We start from the raw sequence: 14,390 nt of genomic DNA on the forward strand, positions 1-14,390 counted from the left end.
AAGGTCTAATGTCCTTCTTATATATATGGAAAAACAGTTTTCCCCAGACTCAGTTATTGAAGAGACTATCCTTTCTCTGCTGTGTGTTTTTGTCACCTTGGTAAAGATCAGTGGACCGTACATGTGTGGATTTATTTCTGGGTTCTATATTCTTTTCCATTGGTATATATGCCTATTTTCATGCTGGTATATTACTGTTCTGATTGCTGTAGCTTTGTAATGTATTTTCAAATCAAGAAGTTTGATTCTTTCAGCTTTCTTCTTCTTACTCAAGACTGTTTTGGCTCTTCAGGGTCTTTTGTACCTCCAAATGAATTTCATGATTGTTTTTTCTATTTCTATAAAGAATGCCATTGGGTTTTGATAGGGATTGCATTGAATCTTCAGATCACTTTGAGTAGTACAGACATTGTAGCAACATTAATTATTTCATTCTGTGAATATAGGATGTCTTTCCATTTTGACTTGTGTTTTTTTTTATCTTCCTTATTAGTGTTTTATAATTTCCAGTATAACATAGTTATTTAATTTCCACTTACCTGAATTTTTCTATTTCTTATTGTTATTGATTTTGGGTGTATTCCATTCTGGTTGGATTAATTTTGATCCTAAATGTCTTAATACTTGTTCTGTGACCTAAAATGTGATCTACCTTTGAGGATGGTCCATGTGCAATTTAGAAGAATGTGTATTCTTCTGCTGTGAGGGGAAAATTCTGTACGTGTCTGTTAGGTCCATTTGGTCTATGATGTCAAGTCAGTTGTTTCTTTACTGACTTTGTGTCTGTATGTTCTATACATTTTTGAAAGTGGGTCACTGAAGTCTCCTACTGTTATTGTATTGCTGTCAATTTCTCCCTTCAGATATGTCAATATCTGCTTTATATATTTAGGTGCTTTGATGTTGAGTGTACACATATTTATATTTGTTGTACCCTTCTATTGAATTGACCTTTTATCATTATATAGTTACCTTCGTTGTCTCTAGAGACAGCTTTTGTCTTAAAGTCTTTTGTGTCTTATCTAAGTATAGTCATCCCTACAGGGGCCCTCAGTGATGAAGGTTGTTGGGATCCTCCTGTTCTCCTTATCCATCACTGGGTGTGGGAGAATCCCAATTCAGGGGTCCCTTTTAACATTGAGGCTATACCAGCCTGAGATATAAGAGGACTCCTATAAAATGCTTCCGAAGCAGGCTCCAGGCTCTGAGCTGTCAGCACAGAGCCCGACGCGGGGCTTGAACTCAAGAACCGTGAGATGGTGACCTGAGCTGGAGTCGGACGTTCAACCGACTGAGCCACCCAGGCGCCCCATCATTGATATTCTTTATTGCTATCCAGTGAAACGTTGGTATTTGTTGAAAGTCATTTACTTGGCAATGTGAACCCACCATAGAATGTACGATAGAAAAACCAAGATGATACCATCAAGTTAATTTAGTTGAATACTTGGTCCTATTTTTAAAGAAGCTGATAGTAAGATATCAATTCTAGACTGCAAATAAGATATACTTTAGAAAATGTCCACTTGTGACTTTCTTAACTTAGTACCAATTTGACATGATATTTTAAGTAAAATTAATATTTTAAGCAAATTTATGATGAAAAAAATCCAATATATATACTATCCTTCGAAACATTGAGAGGAATAAGAAACCATTTTAAGTGATATTGTGAAAGTATATTATTGAGGCTAAAACAAATTGATGCCAAATGTTTAGTTAGCTTTCAAACAGAAAATGCTGGGGAAAAAATGTTGAAATTCACTTCAACTACATATCCCAAGATCAGTTTATCATTAATCTAAAACTAAATTTTAAAATCATTTTTTCTATGTTGTATAATATTATATAATTTTTTAATGTTTATTTTTATTTTTGAGATAGAGGGAGATACAGAGTGCAAACAGAGGAAGGGCAGAGAGAGAGGAAGACACAGAATCTGAAGCAGGCTCCAGCTCTGAGCTGTCAGCACAGACCCCGATGCTGGGCTCAAACCCATGAGCCATGAGACTGTGACCTGAGCTGAAGTCAGACACACAACCAACTGAGCCACCCAGATGCTTCTAAAATTATACCATTTTTAATGTTATGTTTATGATCTGAAAAGTTATCATGGTCTTTTCATTTTATACATGATATAAGTATATAATAGAATTATAATGAATGTAAGCTAGTGCAATAACATAAAAATTGACAGTTAAAATTAGTGAACATGGTAAAGAATATGTTATTGATGTGCATCAATGTATAATGAACTTAAAAGAATATTGTTTTAAATTTTAGTAAGGATCCCCAATGAAGTATTTTACATATTTACTGCAATAGTTCACTAGAACTATTAAATATTTATGTAGGTTTCATTTGTACCTAACTTTGCAAAATTGGTCCACAGTAGAGAACACAGATCTCAAAAATATTATTGAAAAGGTATATAAGGTCTGCAATATCACAAGAAAGACTATTAAGGTTCATTTATATCAAAAATCCAATAATGGAGCAATTAAGCATTGAAACTATCATAAAGAATTTTCTATCTACAAAAGCAGATGTATAACTCTTTTATGGTGATGATCATTATATCTAGACAACTTTGACTTTCTGATTACTGTGATTAAATTTTACATTAAAGAATGTATTTGTATTTCCAGAATTCTTTTCCATTTGTAACTGCTGTATAATAATTACACAATTGCTACAATCATACACAATTTATGTAATTATTATGTAAGTAATATACTGACTTAAGATATATTTTATTTGAGGAACAGGTGCTTTTTAAAAAATCACTCAAAAATGTCATGTGGGCTGATGAGCAGCTTTACTCATCAAATTTTGTCTTCATCAGGAATTATTTGCTTCTTAAGGAACAAAACTTACTCAACTAGTTTAAGTTAAAATGGAAAATTTTTTAAGGACAAGGGGATTTTTTTTTAGAATGAAAGAACTGAAATCAAGCCCATCTTTGTGAAAGCCTGGAACTAGGACCTGAAAGGCAATCAAATATCAAGATGCCCAGGGACTCTCTCTTTCTAAGGTCACATAGTCAATTATCTCTGTTCCACTGAATACCTTTCAACCCTCTTTCTCTTTGCAGACAAGCATTCTCTACTGTTCTTGTATGTACACAATTATGGCCAACTTAGTCACGAGTGGACACTTGTTATATCTTCTTTGTCCCAGTTCCAAGGCTCTGGCTTGCCCAGCTTAAGTCAGCCAGCTCTGCCTGGGCAATGTGGGGAGGACTCACTCAGCCAGGACCATGAGGCCTCATTCCATGGGCAACACAGACAAATACAATGTTCCTCCTTTATACGTGTGGCATACATTGCAAGACCCCCAATGGATGTCTGAAACTACAGATAGTACTAAACTCTATATTTACTATGTTTTTTCCTACACATACTTACATATGATAATGTTTATAAATTAGGCACAGTAAGAGATTAATAATAACATAGAAAAATTACAACAATATGCTGTAATCAAAGTTAAGTGAATGTGATCTCTCTCTCAAAATATCTTCCTGTCCCTATACTCACCTTCTTCTTGTGATGCTACGCAATGATAAAATGCCCCTGTGATGAGATAAAGTGAAGTGAATGGGGTAGGCATTGTGATGTCACATTAAGCTACGACTGACCTTCTGAGGCATGTCAAAAAGGACGATCATCTGCTTCCAGACTGCAGTTGACCTTGGGTAACTGGAACCACAAAAAGGAAAACCTCACACAAGGAGGGAGTACTGTAGCTCACAAATGAGTCCTAACTGCTCCATCTCTTATCACAGGCCTGTTTCCATGCCCTGTAAAACAGGCAGTCATCTCATCCTATACAAAATGAAAACCTTTTGAGCATTAACATTGGGTTTCTCATCTGGTCACCAGGATCTTTTTTAGCTCATGTAAACTCTGACATTTTTTTCAGTTTTTAGAGGGATTAGTATGAGTGAGGACATAAATAGGGCTCAATTCATGCTGGGAATCTAAAATTCCTAAAGATCCAGAACACTGTAAATGAAAGGAGGCGTTTTGTATGTAAAACTGATTTGACTTGATGCACCCCCTTAAAAGGGCCCCATGGACCCCAAGAGGTACATAGACTACATGTTCAGAACCACTGATTTACATTATTTAATTTTCCAAAGGGTTTATATTAAGAATAAAGAAATTTCGGAGCACCTGGGTGGCTCAGTTGGTTAAGCGTCCGACTTCGGCTTAGGTCATGATCTCACAGTCCATGAGTTCAAGCCCCACGTCGGGCTCTGTGCTGACAGTGCAGAGCCTGGAGCCTGCTTCAGATTCTGTGTCTCCCTCTCTCTCTCTGACCCTCCCCTACTCATGCTATGTCTGTCTCTGTCTCAAAAATAAATAAACATTAAAAAAATTAATAAAAAAGAATAAAGAAATTTCTTATGGAACCAAACAGCTGGAACAGGAAATGGAGGGAAGTCTATTGCATAAGCATGATTAGAGGGATGAGATTCAGGAGTTGAAACATGGCATCATTAAATTAAAGTTGTATTGGTCCTCATGGAACTATGCCTGAATCTATGCAAGACAGCCTGTAGATAGAATCTGAAATAGCTGTTTATATATGGATTCTGTTTGATGTGGGAGCCTTGCTGTCCCAAGACAAAGCATCATGCTTCTGTGCATGGAGGAGCCCAATATACACAGGTTTATCAGGAACATGAAGAGGTTTAGCAGGAACATGAAGAACTAGAAACCTTGATACAGACAACATTCTCAACACCCAGGGAAGATGCTACCAGATGTAGTAGTTGTGAGGTGCTCTCATGGACCATAAAGACAAATAAGCATCTGAGAAGAGTCAAAGCAGAACATGTTATACAATACATTCAGGGCAAATATACATTCATGTATGTGCCCAGAGATGCTCAGCAGTAATTCTATGAGAGATTTTAGGTAATGTTAAAGACAATGCATTACCAGCTGAGTCCAAGAGCCAGGGAAATATTGGTGACACTTGATTTGTACTCTTGGCTGGCAAGTATTTTGTAAATAATCATCATCTACTTGAATACTTTACTTCTTTTACTTTCAAGACTCCAAGAGAAGTGTTTGATTGACACAGTATTTTTATATCAGTAATGTCAAATTTGATATAGACTCAGCAAATTTGTGTTCTCTTAAAAATATGAAACAATTGTGATGCTACACTGTTCCATTTTCTAGGGGGTAACTAACAAGATTGTGGTTTCTTCCACTAAACAGAAAACGAAGCAGAAAATAGGCCATACTTACTTCTTGATTTATTTTCCCTAGAATCAGTTCTTTTTTGAAAAATTTTTTTAATGTTTATTTATTTTTGAGAGAGAGAGAGAAAGACAGAGCGTGAGTGGGCAGGGAGTAGAAAGAGAGGGAGTCACAGAATCCGAAGCAAGCTTCAGGCTCTGAGCTGTCAGCACAGAGCCCAACGTGGGCCTTAAACTCATGAACCACCAGATCATGACCTGAGCCAAAGTCAGACGCTTAACCGACTGAGCTACCCAGGCACCGCTAGAATCAGTTCTTACAATGAACCTTGAATTGCCCTTTTCCTGGAAGAAGTCGCGTGGTTTTCCAAAGTATTTTCTTTCTTTTTTAAAAAATGTTTATTTATTTATTTTGAGAGAGCGAGAGAGAGAATGCAGGAGAGGGACAGAGAGGGAAGGAGAGAGAGAATCCTAAGCAGGATCCTCCCTGTCAGTGTAGAGCCTGACACAGGGCTTTATCTCACAAACCATTAGATCATGACCTGAGCTGCATTCAAGAGTCAGAAGCTTAACCGATTCAGCCACCCAGGTGCCCCCACAATATTTTCAAGCTGAGCTTATAAGACTTCAGCAAGAGAGCCCCTACAAAGCTATAGAATGTATTAAGTATGAGTGAAATGCTTAATTAATGACTAACTTACATTCGTTGGAGAGCTCTTTTCCTACTAGGGAGAAAAACGCTTATTTCTCATCCTTAGTTTTAGTCATCTTCATTGCTGAAACAACCCAAATTGTTTCTACTTGAAAACAATTTTCAAAGGCACGAGAGAAAATGTGTTGCCAAGGAGACTGCTGACATGCAGGGGAAGGAAGGCTTTGTGGTTATCTGTGACCATGCAGCTGTGATTTCTCCTGCCTCCAGCTCTTGACTTGCAAGAACTTGCAAAAGCTTCTCCCAGAGACTGTGGTCACCCAAAGACATTAGTAAATCCTTCATGGTCCTCAGATCAGATTTCATGTCAGTTTATCTCAGTCCAATAAATCTGATATATACCTTGAGTAACTTTCTTAGTGGCAACATGAAATCTCCCAGAATGAGCAAGCAGGGGGCCCAGTTTTACTATTTTACTTCATATGTGGAATATCATTTATTTGTAGTGATAATTTAGTTGGGAAAGAATGTGGAAGCAATACGTTGAGTTCTGTTGGAGTTACCTGAGAACTTCAAGAGGCATAAACCTCAGTGACACTGTATCCTGAAAAATCATGGTGATCTTCCATTTTCATCAAATATTTTTTTTAACGAAGCTCAAGGTTTTAAGTACGCTAGTATTGCTCCTTTTTAAAAATAATTACATTTTAGATATCACTTAGTTAACTCATATTTTATTATTTCCATGATTACAAAACCTAAAATTCCCAAAGAAATTGAAAACACCCAATATTCAACACACTGGTAATGTGTTGAACTGCAAAGAGGAAACATTTGCCCAGGTAGCCTCACCAGGTGACAAATTTGAGAAAGAGGTAAAGAATTATGTCAGGTGTAGAGAGGTTCAGGTGGAATATTTATCTGAGGTAGCCAGAAGTTGAACATTCACAGGCAAATCTAAAATTACAACCTTGAAGAGGCACCTGGGTGGCTCAGTTAGGTGTCCAATTCTTGATTTCAGTGCAGATCATGATCTCAGGGTAGTGGGACTGAGCCCTGCACTGGGTTCTGCTCTGGGCACAAAGCCTGCTTAAGATTCTCTCTCCTGCTACCACCCATTCTTGCTCTCTCTCTCAAAAAAAAAAGTCACAACCTTGAAGAGAAACCAAAGAGCACGGCCAAGTAAAATGTTTACGGTTTTTGGACCCATAACAAAGGCAAAACTAAAAGGAGAGAGATTAGCTGAGAGCAAGAATGCCTGAAGCATACCGTACTTGACTGAAATGATGTGCGGTCAACAACTATTGATGAATGTGTCTACGTGTTACTGGATGTGTCATATGAGGCAGGAGGGCGTCTGGTTACTGCTCTGCACAATCAGACAAGAATGAAGAGTGAGCTGCTCTAACATTTAGATTAAGTCGCGGAAGAGTTCTTTTTTTAAATCCTTTTTATTACACTTTTCTGGCTATGAAGGAAATGTCACTATACGCTATGCAATTGTGTTCTGATGTGGTCAAAGGAACATCAAATACCGAAGTCAATTAACATTTCAGGATTCTATAATGAACCTAATTCAGAGTAGAAAACAAGTTTTGCAGTATTTTGGTATATTTTGCAGTGCCAAGTACAGTTCTTTTTATGTGATGTTTGGAGTATCACCAGGATCTGCCTCAATAAACTCATCGTGTATTAATAATAAATTTAAGAAACACTTTGTAATGGCAAAACAATTTGCTCTGACCTTAGTTTTACATTACATCAATATGAAGCATTACTAGATAGATAGATAGATAGATAGATATAGATAGACACAAGAGCATGTTTCTTTTTTTCAAAAAAATGGCTCTACCAAAATCTAAAACTTATTAGATCAAATAGGTCATTAACTTCCAAACCACTCCTGGTACATTCTCCCTCTTTGAAGCTTCTTGTCCTAGGGGCGCCTGGGTGGCGCAGTCGGTTAAGCGTCCGACTTCAGCCAGGTCACGATCTCGCGGTCTGTGAGTTCGAGCCCCGCGTCAGGCTCTGGGCTGATGGCTCAGAGCCTGGAGCCTGTTTCCGATTCTGTGTCTCCCTCTCTCTCTGCCCCTCCCCCGTTCATGCTCCGTCTCTCTCTGTCCCAAAAATAAATAAAAACGTTGAAAAAAAAAATTTGAAGCTTCTTGTCCTAGAGGAACTCTGTGCATTATTTGCTCTGAGAGAGATGCTGAAATGCCTTCTACACTGGTTCCACACATGCTCACAAATACATTCTGGCTAAAACATATATATAATTACCAACTTTATGTGTCAATAACTGCCTCAAAATTATGAGACTAAATCCTCTATTATTAATGGCCACTTCCTATGCTTTAAGAAAAAAACCCATAAAGTGTTGAACATAAAAAATATAGAGGTGTGTCTAGAATTTGAAAAATTAATTAAATGAATAAACAAATGAATGAAGAGCATACCTTCAAAAAAATACTTATGGACTGACTGATTGTTTTACTCTAACAGTACTTCAGTCTTTGGGATTGTGTTTAACATATATGTAAACCTCATAATAAATCTTTTCTTTTTTTAAGGTTTTTTGTTGGGGGGGGAGCAGAGAGAGAGAGAGAGAGAGAGAGAGAGAGAGAGAATCTTAAGCAGGCTCCACACTGTCAGCACAGAGCCCAATGCAGGGCTCAGTCTCACAAACAACAAGATGATAACTTGAGCCTGAATCAAGAGTCAGACGCTTAACAGACTGAGCCACCCAGGCGCCCCTAAATCTTTTCTAATACAAGGCCTGAGGTCACTGTTTAAGTGTGTCTCAACTCAATCAAGGCAATACAAACTACCATAGAAAGCCAAATATTCCTCACTTGAATGCATCCTCAGGATACTGGTAAAGGCTGAAGTGTACTCACTATGAAAAACTGTATATACTTAATCTGAAGATTCTATGAGATCTAAATTCTAGAAAATCCCAGTTATCATTCAAAGTCCAAACACTCATTTACTCACTTCATTTTATTCACTCATAGCCAATGGCCCAAATGGACAAGGGCAGATTGTCCTCCCAGAGACTTGGTTATACCGTCCACGGAGCTGCTGTCTACCCGCTGTGTGATATCAGCAGTTACCCTTAAAGAAACAGGGCTCCAGGAGGGTACCCTTGTTCTTGCCTTCATAATTACTACCACTACCTTCTTTATAGTGTGACCATCATGTTCTTTCTCTCCCCTGCTCTTCCCCCTGGTCATCAGTGTGCTTCCCATTCAAACTTCGGGGACCAAAACCTGACCAGTACTTCCTCTGCCACCCTCTGATAAATCTCACCATAGCCAGGATTTGCAGGATTTGCAGGATTGTGCCACATATAGACAAAAAGAAGAAATTGCAATGGTTATACAGAGAAGCTTAATTTTTTTTTTTTTCTTAAGGGAAACAAAATGTAGAATAGTTCTGGTTGATTCAATAACAGCAATTTGGAAATGATCTTACTCACCAGCAGGGCTTTGATGGTGTCTCTTTCAAACTTGAAATGCAAGGTCTACAAGCCCTTTGTTTTTAGTTCTTATCACACTTTTAGCCCTTTAGATTATTTTCAACTTTGTGCTCTATATTAATGCTTTTCACCTGAAAAACTCGAATTTGTCATTTAAGACCCAAACAAATGTCATCTATTTTTTCCTAAGTAAAGTTAATTGATCCATGCCTGTGCTTCCTTAGCTCTTCACATGTGCCTCCATAACATGTGTTAACATGCACCTCTATGACATTGTGAATATGTCTGTCCATGATGTAGGTTAGTATGTATCTCTACAGCATGAGTTAATGTGTACCTCCATAACGTGTTAATATGTACCTCAATGTTTTAGTCCATTGTGCTACTATAACAAAAATAACATAGGCTAGGTGGTTTCTAAACACCATGAATTTACTTCTCACGGTCAAGGTACTGGGTAGTCCACGATGATGGTGCTGGCAGATTTGGTGTCTGGCGAGGGCTCACTTCCTGGGTCAGAGATGCTTATCTTTTTGCTGTGTCCTCACATGGCAAAAAAAGTAGGGTAGCTCAATGAGTTTTCTTTCATAAGGGCATTAATCCCATTAATGAGGGCTCCACTCTCACAAACTAAGCACTTCCCAAAAGATTAGCTTTCAACATATGAATGGGGGGGGGGACATGAATAACATGCATTAAAATATATGTCTATAACATTTATGAATACATACTCTTGCATTTGGATGGGTTTGCATTATTTAGTCCTTATAGACTGGCAGATTTTTTACTTTAACTGTACTTTATGCCACTGAGAAAAAAAACTCCTACCTTAAGCCACCTCATGCTACCTTAACTAATACATCTCTTTCATTCATTTTGTTTGTTGGGCATCTAATATGTTTTAGGCACTGAAGATATAAATAAGACATGTAAAGAGCCTGCCTTCATAAAGCTTTCATTGCAGAGAACAGAGATCTAATACGTAAGTAGACAAATTAACAAGTAGCGATAAGTCCTACATAAAAATTATACAAGCACTGACGTAGCAATTACTGCAAAACCTAATTTATATGGGCAGTCAGGCAAAGCCCGCAGAGGGAACATTTGGACAGAAATCTGAAAGTCCAAAAAGGGCTAGTTCCTTCTTTCCTTTGTCTGAACTGCTCTATAACAACTGCCCCTGGCACAGTGCCTGGTGCCATAGATGTGTGCTCACAGATTGATCAAAGAAAACTTAACATATTGATCTCATGCAAAACAAAATGTCTTGTGTAATAAATGAATGAGCGAATAAATGAGTTGTGAAATCTGTATTTGGTGAAAGCGCCCTTAAACTTAACATAATTACATGTAAATTGGTCTAAATTAAACATGCTATACTTCATTTTAGTCAAATCTGTATTTAATTAGGTAATTAACATGTTCTGATCATTTCACAGCACTTTTATAGAGTGCTGATTACAGTTGATAAATGAGCATTGTGCTATGAATATTTAATATTTTACTCATAACAAAGAGAATTCCACATTTTCTAAAATAATTTACAGTCAAAATGCCTTCAATCATTTTTCTGCTATGTTTTGACACTGAATCTTTAGAACATTTTTTAGAACATTTTTTTAGAACATTCACATTGCCTAAAATCTCCCACCTATAACCACTAGTCCCTTCTCAATTTTGAACCAATTATCTGTGAAGAGGTGTTCCTGCATAGGTAAATTCCATTTCCTTTTGGATTTTAAGAGATAAGGTAATTAAGAATAGCAATGCTTACATTCTGATAGGTCAAGTATCATCTGAAAATTGAATTCCTAATTAATTCTGTTTAGAGAATTATCATTGTATAAATGATCATTAGCATTATACCTGCATTCAGAATTGATTATTAAAAAATACCAAATTTTAGTCTTGTCTTGAACACTCTACCTAGCAAGAAGAAGCAGAGACATTAAAATGAAGCACATAGAACAAACATTCTTTTTGAGGTTGAAGTGAAGATTAAAATAAATCTAAGCTGCTTCCTTATCCATTTCTTGGAAGAGTTTAACTTCCCAAGGGAATTTGATTTTTTTCCCAACATGGACCATACAGAGAGATTAATCCTGGTGAATAATAATAATAAGTAATAGTAAAATGTCAGGCCTCTAGGTAAGTTTCTTAGTGAATAGCACTGGTCAACTAATGGCATATTGGTAATACCAGTCTGTATTCTGCATAAACCACAGAGTGGCTAGGGGGAGCATAAAAAGGGCCAACTTTACAACTTGGCCTTAAATGGCTATAACATTTCTAAGACTATCCATCCAAATAGACAAAACATAGTCATAATGATTGCAAAAGCCAAGATGCCTGGGAATAAAGTGTTTTGGTCTTTGTATGGCCAATGTATGAACAAACTAAGAAAAAAATGGAATGAGCAAATTTTAATTTAGTCAACATACCATAAGGAATCACATATACTCTGCTTTTTTTGTTTTTTAACTTTATGCTTGAGCCTAGAATATGAAGATGTTTCCTAGAGAAAGATTCAGCACCTTTTAGTTAAGAGGTCAGGAAAAGTAAATTTGGAAGAACTTTGAAAGGAATTGGTAGAAATTTGGAAGGAAGAGAAGAATCTAGAAGGAAGAACCAAGGAAGGAAAATGTCAAGCAAAAATCCTGTAAGCATCATTATTTTTTAAAAGTAATTTCCATAATTGAACCATAAACTGTTGAAAGCAACTAAACCAGTAGTTATTAAAATCAATCTGAAACAACAGGCATTGGCGAGGATGGAGGAGAAAGGGGAACTCTCTTACAATGTTGGTGGGAATGCAAACTGGTGCAGCCACTCTGGAAAACAGTATGGAGGCTCCTTGGAAAGTTAAAAATAGAACTACCCTATAATCCAGCAATTGCACTACTAGGTATTTACCCAAAGAATATTAAAATACTAATTCAAAGGGATACATGCACCCCAAGGTTTATAGCAGCATTATCTACAACAGTCAAATTATGGAAAGAGCCCAAATGTCCATCGATTGATGAATGGATAAAGATGTGGTATATATACACAATGGAATATTACTCGGCCATAAAAAGAATGAAATCTTGCCATTTGCAATGATGTGGATGGACCTAGAGAGTATTTACTAAGCAAAATAAGTCAGTAGGAGAAAGACAAGTATCATATGATTTCACTCATATGTGGAATTTAAGAAACAAAACAATTGCACAAGCTAGGGGTGAGGGAAAGAGAGGAAAACCAAGAAACACAGTCTTAACTATATGAAACAAACTGATAGTTATGGGAGGGGAGGTGGGCAGGGGGATGGGTTAAATAGTGATGGATATTAAAGAGGGCACTTGTGATGAGCACCGTGTGTTGTATGTATGTGATGAATCACAAAAATCTACATCTGAAACTAATATTACACTATATATTAACTAATTGGAATTTAAATAAAAACTTGGAAAGAAAAAAAAAGAAAAAATCAATCTAAACCTTGAGTAAAGTTTCTTAAAAACCAAAACCCCAATTTTCCTCATTAATTGCTGTTCTTAATACTATCAATTACAGTGAGAGAACACATTATCCTGTATATATTTTGTTTTATGAAGATATTTATAACATTGCTTTCCTTTATTTCTCTGAATCTAGAGAAAGTTTTGGATACTCAAAAAGGTGGTGACTTTGAAAACTTTTCCCTCTTAATAAGCATATTAAATCTATGAGGTTCATTACAAAATTGTCTCCTAAGAATGCAATGTGGCATGTATAGCAAATGGAATGTAACATTTGCAAGGTTTTAAAGTTTATTGCTATCAGGAAACTGGCTTAGAAGTAAGATATACAGGTTTTGTAATAAAAATAATAAGACAAAGCTTTAAAAGCCTAAACTGTCCATTAAAATTTTAATGAAACACAAATGTAGTGCAATCATTGCTTACATAAAGATGACTCTTTCAGAGGATTGTGTAAACTTCATGAATATTTGTCTTTTCTCCATTATTCATCTTCCTATCGAACCGGGATCAAGCTCACAACGTAATCTTTGCACTGCTTATCACATTTGTCTTCTTGGCAAATTTTTTGGGTTAGAAGATCTATGCTCATGGAAACATGTAAAGGCATTGGCATTGGTGAAATACAATATTTTGCCTTTCATTTTAATTCTGCTACCAGCTAGAAATTCCTCCCAAAATAATTGAAATGCAATCTCCCCCAGGGGTTAGAGATGTTCAATGTCATGACAGTGTTTAGGCTGCTGTTAAATGGACCCATTCCTCCTCTTCCACAGGCAGATGGCTTGACTATCTTTCTTGACCTTCCTTACAGTTGTGTGTTCTGTGTGACTGAACTGTAGCCCATGACAATATAATGACTGCTAAAGTGATTGGTGCCTCTTTCAGACCTGGCCTGTAAAACCTCCAAATGTGACCCTCCTTTCTTTTTTCCCTTTGCAAAGATTTTGGAAGCCAAACAAAGGGGATCATGGAGCCACAACATAGAAGAACCTACTTTGAACTTCATGAATAGAGAAGTAAACTTGGATTAGTGGATGAGATTTGGTGGTTTTCCTGTTACTGCAGTGAGCATTACCTTAACTTATAAATACAGTAAAAATTTGTTTTGTGAGCATAATATGTTCCAGAAACATGCTTGCAATCCAAAGCACTTGTATAGCAAAGCGAGTTTCAAGAACCGTTGACTCGGTTGTGATCATGTGACATTTAGCATCACATACTACTGGTATTGCAAGACATCATTCATTTGTCAAGTTAAAATTTAGTAGAAATGTTTGCTTGTCTTGAAGAATACTCACAGAACAAGTTACTTGCAATCCAGAATTTTTTTTATTTTATTTTTTTAAAATTTTTTTTAACGTTTATTTATTTTTGAGACAGAGAGAGACAGAGCATGAACGGGGGAGGGGCAGAGAGAGAGGGAGACACAGAATCGGAAGCAGGCTCCGGGCTCTGAGCCATCAGCCCACAGCCCAGCGCAGGGCTCGAACTCACGGACAGTGAGATCGTGACCTGAGCTGAAGTCAGACGCCCAACCGA

At 36.9% G+C, this 14,390-nt stretch overlaps 1 long non-coding RNA gene across 1 annotated transcript; it reads left to right on the forward strand.

Annotated features, from left to right (window-relative positions):
- The first annotated feature begins 10,042 nt into the window (after positions 1–10,042).
- LOC123385219 lies at positions 10,043–14,080 on the forward strand. Its single transcript, XR_006597415.1, has 3 exons — positions 10,043–10,327; positions 11,845–12,004; positions 13,793–14,080. It is a non-coding gene; the product is annotated as an uncharacterized LOC123385219 (long non-coding RNA).
- The last annotated feature ends 310 nt before the right edge of the window (positions 14,081–14,390 follow it).

This window comes from Felis catus, chromosome B1, assembly GCF_018350175.1.
Source record: "Felis catus isolate Fca126 chromosome B1, F.catus_Fca126_mat1.0, whole genome shotgun sequence".
NCBI classification, from domain to species: Eukaryota; Metazoa; Chordata; class Mammalia; order Carnivora; family Felidae; genus Felis; species Felis catus.